The sequence below is a fragment of the Mirounga angustirostris genome, unplaced genomic scaffold (assembly GCF_029215605.1).
Source record: "Mirounga angustirostris isolate CCGP_5_RB_7025 unplaced genomic scaffold, mMirAng1.0.hap1 SCAF_1, whole genome shotgun sequence".
Lineage (NCBI taxonomy): Eukaryota > Metazoa > Chordata > Mammalia > Carnivora > Phocidae > Mirounga > Mirounga angustirostris.
This window is the reverse complement of record NW_026991709.1, coordinates 167,566-177,408: the sequence shown is the minus strand read 5'-3', so window position 1 is coordinate 177,408 and position 9,843 is coordinate 167,566.

Genomic DNA, 9,843 nt, shown 5'->3' with positions numbered 1-9,843 from the left:
AGCTGTGCATCTTGTCTCCGGAACCCTCCCCCCAGAGCTTGCGGCAGCCGGGAGGCCCCGGGCATGGGCTTTATTGGTATTCAACATATGCATTTGTTTCGAGTTTATATTAGCATACATTTAAGTTATATGATACAGATAATTTAGGTTGACACAGTGAGATAGAAATTTTTTTCTTTAGAAATTGTCCATACATTATCCATGCAAGAAATATTGGCCTGACACAAGACACATGTCCTCAACTTCGCAACACGGTGAGAAGTAACCAGGATATACTGCACTTTACTGTGGAAACCAACACCCACTTCTGCTCCTGCCAGAGGCTTGGGACGGTTGCTTTATTTTCAAGGGGACTTTACCTTCCCTGCCCACATCACAGGGATGTGGCGAGGATCAGGTATATGGAAATGCGTTGGAATCTGCAAGGCAAGAGATATACTCCATCCACCCATCTGTCCATTTGTCCATCCATCCCTCTGTCCATCCATCTGTCTGTCTATTCATCTGTTTGTCCATTTGCCTTTATTAAGCTTTCTTTGCTGGAGTCAGCCCCATTCACACTCATGAACACGGATGCTCACAGAGCCCTGAGAGTCACATTAATCCTCTTTTATAGACTAATAAATGGAACGTGAAGAGGTTAAGAGGCTTCCCCAAGGTCACACAGCTGCCAGGCAGGCGCTGGACTGACCATGTGTTGTGACAGACATTGGCGTGATGGATGGTGATTTCGGGTGTGTTAAGAGAAGGCCCCTTGTGGGTTGGGAAGGGGTGGGGACGGGCAGCCTTCTTCATTGCCCTGCAGCCCTTGCTCTCTCCCTAATGCACAAACCTCATTTGAGCTATTCTGCTCCACTGCACACAGCCCAGAGGGCCATGAGTAATGCGGAGGAGCTGGGACCTCTGGGGAAAGCAAAGGGTTGGCTTTTGGGGAAGACCGGCCACATCAGCTGGGAGTACTGTTAAGTGTGGCCTGGGAAATTAGTCCCATGTTTAAAACTAAAATGCCATTTAATAAACTCACCCTGGAAGTGAATGCATTCTCTGCCATGCGAGGGGCTCCGCATGTATTCAGAGCAAATCAAATTGTGGTGATGCTGGTGATAATGATGACCATTGACATTTACTGCTATTTTGGGCCAGACTTCATGCAGCATCTTTAAGAAGGTAAGAGTGCCAATTTTACAAAAAGGAAATGGGCTACATATTAAAAACCACATAAAAGTAGAGGTTGAGTGAAGCCCTAACAGGAATAAGTGTGTTTGTTTTTTAATGTGCTAGAACATAATAATATTAAATGACTTCTAAAATAACTAGGAAAACATGGCCGTAGCCCTCAACAATCTACTCTCTTTTGCATCCAAGGGCAACAGCTCACCTCCAAAATCCATCAAAGTTCAGTCTGAACACAGAAGAGACAAGGTGGAGGCAAGCATAACTTCAATATTTTCAGCAGTATTTTGTATTAATTTGATGTTTCATGTTGCCCTTCTTATATTTTGGGGAGCTATATTTGTTGAAATATTCTCCCTTAAAAAATACAGTATTTGTCAGCATTCTTCCAAGAAGCAGAACCAATAGGATTTATGTGCATATATCTGTATCATCTCTCTATTTCTATATCCACCTATATCATGTATATCTTTATCCTTGTCATCAATATCCGTATCCATGTATCGGTGTCCTCTCTCCCACAGGCTGGACACTCAGGACACGTCATGCTGGAGTTTGACTCTGAAGGTAGTCTGCTATCAGAAACCCCTCTTTCTCAGGGAGGTCAGTCTCATCTCTACTAAGACCTTCATCACCCTAGAGAGCGTCATCTGCTTTACTCAAAGTCTAATGATTTAAATGTTAATCACATCTAACATATACCTTCACAGAAAAATCTAGAACAATATTTGGCTAAATAGGCCTAGCCAAGTTGGCACAAAACTAACCTTCACAAGTACCATTCATTTTTTTTTTATTCTTATTTTAATCCCCATACATTACAACATTAGTTTTAGATGAAGTGGTCCATGATTCATTGTTTGTGCACAACACCCAGTGCTCCATGCAGAATGTGCCCTCCTCAATACCCGCCACCAGGCTAACCCATCTTCCCACCCCCCTCCCCTCTAAAACCCTGTTTGTTTTTCAGAGTCCATCGTTTCTCATGGTTCGTCTACCCCTCCGATTTCCCCCGCTTCATTCTTCCCCTCCCGCTACCTTCTTCTTCTTCTTCTTCTTTTTTTTTTCTTTATATTGCATTATTTGTTTCAGAGGTACAGATCTGAGATTCAACAGTCTTGCACAATTCACAGCGCTTACCAGAGCACATACCCTCCCCAGTGTCTATCACCCAGTCCCCCCATCCCTCCCACCCCACCCCCCACTCCAACAACACTCAGTTTGTTTCCTGCGATTAAGAATTCCTCATATCAGTGAGATCATATGATACATGTCTTTCTCTTTTTGACTCATTTCGCTCAACATAATACCCTCCAGTTCCATCCACGTCGTTGCAAATGGCAAGATCTCATTCCTTTTGACGGCTGCATAATATTCCATTGTATATATATACCACATCTTCTTTATCCATTCATCTGTCGATGGACATCTTGGCTCTTTCCACAGTTTGGCTATTGTGGACATTGCTGCTATAAACATCGGGGTGCACGTACCCCTTTGGATCCCTACTTTTGTATCTTTGGGGTAAATACCCAGTAGTGCAATTGCTGGATCATATGGTAGCTCTATTTTCAACTTTTTGAGGAACCTCCATACAGTTTTCCAGAGTGGCTGCACCAGTTTGCATTCCCACCAACAGTGTAGGAGGGTTCCCCTTTCTCCGCATCCCCGCCAACATCTGTTGTTTCCTGACTTGTTAATTTTAGCCATTCTGACTGGTGTGAGGTGGTATCTCATTGAGGTTTTGATTTGGATTTCCCTGATGCCGAGCGATATTGAGCACTTTTTCATGTGTCTGTTGGCCATTTGGATGTCTTCTTTGGAAAAATGTCTGTTCATGTCTTCTGCCCATTTCTTGATTGGATTCTTTGTTCTTTGGGTGTTGAGTTTGATGAGTTCTTTATAGATTTTGGATACTAGCCCTTTATCTGATATGTCATTTGCAAATATCTTCTCCCATTCTGTCGGTTGTCTTTTGGTTTTGTTAACTGTTTCCTTTGCTTTGCAAAAGCTTTTTATCTTGATGAAGTCCCAATAGTTCATTTTTGCCCTTGCTTCCCTTGCCTTTGGCGATGTTTCTAGGAAGAAGTTGTAGCAGCTGAGGTCAAAGAGGTTGCTGCCTGTGTTCTCCTTGAGGATTTTGATGGACTCCTGTCTCACATTGAGGTCTTTCAACCATTTGGAGTCTATTTTTGTGTGTGGTGTAAGGAAATGGTCCAGTTTCATTCTTCTGCATGTGGCTGTCCAATTTTCCCAACACCATTTGTTGAAGAGACTGTCTTTGTTCCATTGGACATTCTTTCCTGCTTTGTCAAAGATTAGTTGACCATAGAGTTGAGGGTCCATTTCTGGGCTCTCTATTCTGTTCCATTGATCTATGTGTCTGTTTTTGTGCCAGTACCATGCTCTCTTGATGATGACAGCTTTGTAATAGAGCTGGAAGTCCGGAATTGTGATGCCACCGGCTTTGCTTTTCTTTTTCAATATTCCTCTGGCTATGCGGGGTCTTTTCTGGTTCCATACAAATTTTAGGATTATTTGTTCCATTTCTTTGAAAAAAGTGGATGGTATTTTGATGGGGATTGCATTGAATGTGTAGATTGCTCTAGGTAGCATTGACATCTTCACAATATTTGTTCTTCCAATCCATGAGCATGGAACGTTTTTCCATTTCTTTGTGTCTTCCTCAATTTCTTTCATGAGTATTTTATAGTTTTCTGAGTACAGATCCTTTGTCTCTTTGGTTAGATTTATTCCTAGGTATCTTATGGTTTTGGGTGCAATTGTAAATGGGATCAACTCCTTAATTTCTCTTTCTTCTGTCTTGTTGTTGGTGTATAGGAATGCCACTGACTTCTGTGCATTGATTTCATATCCTGCCACTTTGCTGAATTCCTGTATGAGTTCTAGCAGTTTTGGGGTGGAGTCTTTTGGGTTTTCCACATAAAGTATCATATCATCTGCAAAGAGTGAGAGTTTGACTTCTTCTTTGCCAATTTGGATGCCTTTGATTTCTTTTTGTTGTCTGATTGCTGTGGCTAGGACTTCCAATACTATGTTGAATAGCAGTGGTGATAGTGGACATCCCTGCCGCGTTCCTGACCTTAGTGGGAAAGCTCTCAGTTTTTCCCCATTGAGAATAATATTTGCTGTAGGTTTTTCATAGATGGCTTTTATGATATTGAGGTATGTACCCTCTATCCCTATACTCTGAAGAGTTTTGATCAAGAAAGGATGCTGTACTTTGTCAAAAGCTTTTTCTGCATCTAATGAGAGGATCATATGATTCTTGTTCTTTCTTTTGTTAATGTACTGTATCACATTGATTGATTTGCGGATGTTGAACCAACCTTGCAGCCCAGGGATAAATCCCACTTGGTCATGGTGAATAATCCTTTTAATGTACTGTTGGATCCTATTGGCTAGTATTTTGGTGAGAATGTTTGCATCCATGTTCATCAGGGATATTGGTCTGTAATTCTCCTTTTTGATGGGGTCTTTGTCTGGTTTTGGGATCAAGGTAATGCTGGCCTCATAAAATGAGTTTGGAAGTTTTCCTTCCATTTCTATTTTTTGGAACAGTTTCAGAAGAATAGGTATTAATTCTTCTTGAAATGTTTGGTAGAATTCCCTTGGGAAGCCATCTGGCCCTGGGCTTTTGTTTTTTGGGAGATTTTTGATGACTGCTTCAATTTCCTTAGTGGTTATAGGTCTGTTCAGGTTTTCTATTTCATCCTGGTTCAGTTTTGGTAGTTGATACATCTCTAGGAATGCATCCATCTCTTCCAGGTTATCTAATTTGCTGGCATAGAGTTGCTCATAATATGTTCTTATAATTGTTTGTATTTCTTTGGTGTTGGTTGTGATCTCTCCTCTTTCATTCATGATTTTGTTGATTTGGGTCATTTCTCTTCTCTTTTTGATAAGTCTGGCCAGGGGTTTATCAATCTTGTTAATTCTTTCAAAGAACCAGCTCCTAGTTTCGTTGATCTGTTCTACTGTTCTTTTAGTTTCTATTTCATTGATTTCTGCTCTGATCTTTATTATTTCTCTTCTCCTGCTGGGTTTAGGCTTTATTTGCTGTTCTTTCTCCAGCTCCTTTAGGTGTAGGGTTAGGTTGTCTACTTGAGACCTTTCTTGTTTCTTGAGAAAGGCTTGTATTGCTATATACTTTCCTCTTAGGACTGCCTTTGCTGCATCCCAAAGGTTTTGAATAGTTGTGTTTTCATTTTCATTGGTTTCCATGTTTTTTTTTTAATTCTTCTTTAATTTCCTGGTTGACCCATTCATTCTTTAGTAGGATGCTCTTTAGCCTCCATGTATTTGAGTTCTTTCCGACTTTCCTCTTGTGATTGAGTTCTAGTTTCAAAGCATTGTGGTCTGAAAATATGCAGGGAATGATCCCAATCTTTTGGTTCCGGTTGAGACCCGATTTATGACCTAGGATGTGATCTATTCTGGAGAATGTTCCATGGGCACTAGAGAAGAATGTGTATTCCATTGCTTTGGGGTGGAATGTTCTGAATAGGCCTGTGAAGTCCATTTGGTCCAGTGTGTCATTTAAAGTCTTTATTTCCTTGTTGATCTTTTGCTTAGACGATCTGTCCATTTCAGTGAGGGGGGTGTTAAAGTCCCCCACTATTATTGTATTGTTGTCGATGTGTTTCTTTGCTTTTGTTATTAATTGCCTTATATAATTGGCTGCTCCCATGTTAGGGGCATAGATATTTACAATTGTTAGATCTTCTTGTTGGATAGATCCTTTAAGTAGGATATAGTGTCCTTCCTCATCTCTTATTACAGTCTTTGGTTTAAAATCTAATTTGTCTGATATAAGGATTGCCACCCCAGCTTTCTTTTGGTGTCCATTAGCATGGTAAATGGTTTTCCACCCCCTCACTTTCAATCTGGGGGTGTCTTTGGTTCTAAAATGAGTCTCTTGCAGACAGCATATCGATGGATCTTGTTTTTTAATCCAGTCTGTTAGCCTGTGTCTTTTGATTGGGGCATTTAGCCCATTTACATTCAAGGTAACTATTGAAAGATAGGAATTTAGTGCCATTGTATTGCCTGTAAGGTGACTGTTACCGTATATTGTCTGTGTTCCTTTCTGGTCTATGTTGCTTTTAGGGTCTCTCTTTGCTTAGAGGACCCCTTTCAAGATTTCCTGTAGGGCTGGTTTTGTGTTTGCAAATTCCTTTAGTTTTTGTTTGTCCTGGAAGCTTTTTATCTCTCCTTCAATTTTCAATGACAGCCTAGCTGGATAGAGTATTCTTGGCTGCATATTTTTCTCATTTAGTGCTCTGAATATATCCTGCCAGTCCTTTCTGGCCTGCTAGGTCTCTGTGGATAGGTCTGTTGCCAATCTAATGTTTCTACCATTGTAGGTTACATATCTCTTCTCCCGAGCTGCTTTCAGGATTTTCTCTTTGTTTATGAGACTCGTAAGTTTTACTATTAGATGTCGGGGAGTTGACCTATTTTTATTTAATTTTGAGAGGGGTTCTCTGTGCTTCCTGGATTTTGATGCCTGTTTCCTTCCCCAAATTAGGGAAGTTCTCTGCTATAATTTGCTCCATTATACCTTCTGGCCCTCTCTCTCTTTCTTCTTCTTCTGGGATCCCAATTATTCTAATGTTGTTTCGTCTTATGGTATCGCTTATCTCTCAAATTCTGCCCTATGATCCAGTAGTTGTTTATCTCTCTTTTTCTCAGCTTCTTTATTTTCCATCATTTCATCTTCTATATTACTGATTCTCTCTTTTGCCTCATTTATTCTAGCAGTTAGCGCCCCCATTTTTGATTGCACCTTATTAATAGCCTTTTTGATTTCTACTTGGTTGAATTTTAGCTCTTTTACTTCGACAGAAAGAGTTTCTCTAATAACTTCCATATTTTTTTCAAGCCCAGCTAGTATCTTTAAAGTGATGATTCTGAACTCTAGATCTGACATCGTACTAATGTCCGTATTGAGTAGGTCCCTGGCAGTCGGTACTGCCTCTTGTTCTTTTTGTTGAGGTGATTTTTTTCCGTCTTGTCATTTTGTGCAGAGGAGAATAGATTAATGAGAGAACAAAATGCTAGCAGAGTAACCACGTCCCCAGAAAATATACTCTAAACAAATCAGAAAAGACCTGAAGCAGTGGGATAACAAGGGGAAAGAGAGAAAAAAGAAAAAGAAAAAAAAGAAAAAGAAAAAGATAAAGATAAAAACAAAAACAAACAAAACAAAACAACAACAACAAAAGAAAAACCAGAATGTGATCAAATATGATCTATATGGTATATAGATCCGTGTCACACACTAGATTTGGGGTGTATTTTGGTCTTTTAGAAGAAAGTGTCTCCCAAAATTTTAAAGAAAGAAAAACTTATATATGTACAAAAATAAGGGTTGATATGATGAAAGGATGGAAAATGACTGTAAAAATGGAAATTATAAAAAATTTTATAAAAGGAATTGATAAGAAGTTGTTTGAAAAAAGAAAGAAGAGGATTTAAAAAAAGAAAAAAGAAAAAGAAAAAAAAAAGGGAGAGGATGTGATCAGGCAGGGGAATAGAAAACACCATATACTAGAGATTTAGGGTATATTTTAATCTGTTAGAAGAAACTATCTCAAAATTTTAAAGAGAGAACAACTTATATATATAAGCCAAAAATACGGGTAACTACTATGAAGGGATAGAATATGACTCTAAAAATGAAAAATAAAAATTTTTTTTAAAAAAAAGGGATTGATAAGATGTTGTTTGAAAAAGGGAAAAAGAAAAATTCAAAAAGAAATAAAAAGACAAAAAGACAGTTAAAAAAAATTAACTTTAAAAGACTAAGGAATCATGGTAAAAAAGCCATGAATTCTATGTGCAGTATTCCCCTAGCGCTGGAGTTCTGCCATTCTCATTGATCGGTAAACTTGGTCTTGGCTGGCTGTTCTCGCTGATCTTCTGGGGAGGGGCGTGGTGCCGTGGTTTCCAAATGTCTCTGCCGGAGGCGGAATTGCCCCGCCCTTGCCCCCTCCCGGCTAAGTAATCTGCTCGCGTTTGCTCTCCGGGGCTTTTGTTCCCTGCGAGCTTTCCGTACAGCTTTGGAGGCGGAGAGTGAAAATGGCGGCCTCCCAATCTCCGCTCCGGAGGAGCCCAGAACTCGGGGCCCCGCTTCTCAGTGAGCCGCCAGAGAAAAGCCGTCAGTCACTCCCGTCTCCCCGGTCTGCAGCTGCACTCCGTGCTCACCCGGCCTGTGACCACGCGTTTCTATCTCTGGCATCCGATCCGGTGTGGAGTCTCCAAACCCAGCAGATCCCTGCGGTGCACTCCCACGCCGCTCCTCCCCGGGAGGAAGGTGAGTCTCCCCGGATCTGCCGCTTGTTGGGTCCCTGCTGGAGGAGCAGGGGCCCGACGGTGCCGCGGATCACGGTTTATGGCCACCCCGAGCTGAGACCCCGCGCCTCGGCTCCGCTTCTGCAGCCGGCTTCCCTGCTCCGATACCTGGGAGCTCTGCCGCCCTCAGGCACCCCCGGTCTTTCTGTGACCCCGAGGGTCCTGAGACCACACTGTCCCAGAGGGTTCCACCCTCCGCTCAGCCATCAGAGTGACGTCCCTCGGCGGAGCAGACTTTTAAAATTTCCGATTTTGTGCTCCGCGGCTCTATCACTTGCCAGAAGCGGCCGACGGAGGCCCCTCCCCCGCCGTCTCTCCTCCCGAATATCGCCTGGGATTCACTTCTCCGCACGTCCTACCTTCCAGAAAGTGGTCGCTTTTCTGTTCAGAGAGTTGTTGCTCTTCTTTTCTTCGATCTCCTATTGAGTTCATAGGTGTTCAGATTGGTTTGATCCCTATCCAGCTGAATTCCTGAGAGGAGACGAAATCCAGGTCTCCTACTCCTCCGCCATCTTGCTCCCGGGACTACCATTCATTTTTTTAAAAAACATATTTAGTTACTTAAATATTCTGGGAAAAAAATGGATCCTGCATCTAGTCAAACATTTAGAGCTAACTTCTACTCTGCAGGAAACAGATGGTAGAAGGACTAGTGAAACAGCAGTCCACGGGAACGGGAAGCCAGGTCTGAATTTAGGAATTCTGGGGGAAGGATACACGACTCAGTCACTTGACATGGCAGTGACAGGACAGATCCTGTCCACGCTCAGAGAGGGTGGGCTGAGAGAGAGGGCTTGGTAAGGAACAGGTTTAGGAGACACAGGAACAAAATACAGTGTGTATGCCATGTTTGAATCCTGATGGGAATGAAACCAACCATGGAAGAACATTTTTCTTTTTCAGACAATATGGCAAGTTTAAGTGTGAAATAGGTACTGACATTAAGAAATTATGGTGAATTTTCATAGGTGTGAAAATGCCATTGTGGTCAAATAAGAAAACGTCTCTCTCTTTTTTTTAAAGATTTTATTTATTTGAGAGAACGAGAGTGAGAGAGAGAGAGAGAGAGCAGGGGGAGGGGCAGGGAGAGGGACAAGCAGACTCCCCGCTGAGGGCGGAGCCCAACCTTGATCCCAAGACCTGAGCTGAAATGAAGAGTCAGACACTGAACCAGCTGAGCTGCCCAGGCACCCCAGAAAATGTCTTTTTTATTTGAGATGGGACTGTTGGTTTTGCAGGTGAAATGACATGGTGTTTGGGGTTTTCTTTGAAATTACTCCAGCAAAAAGAAAG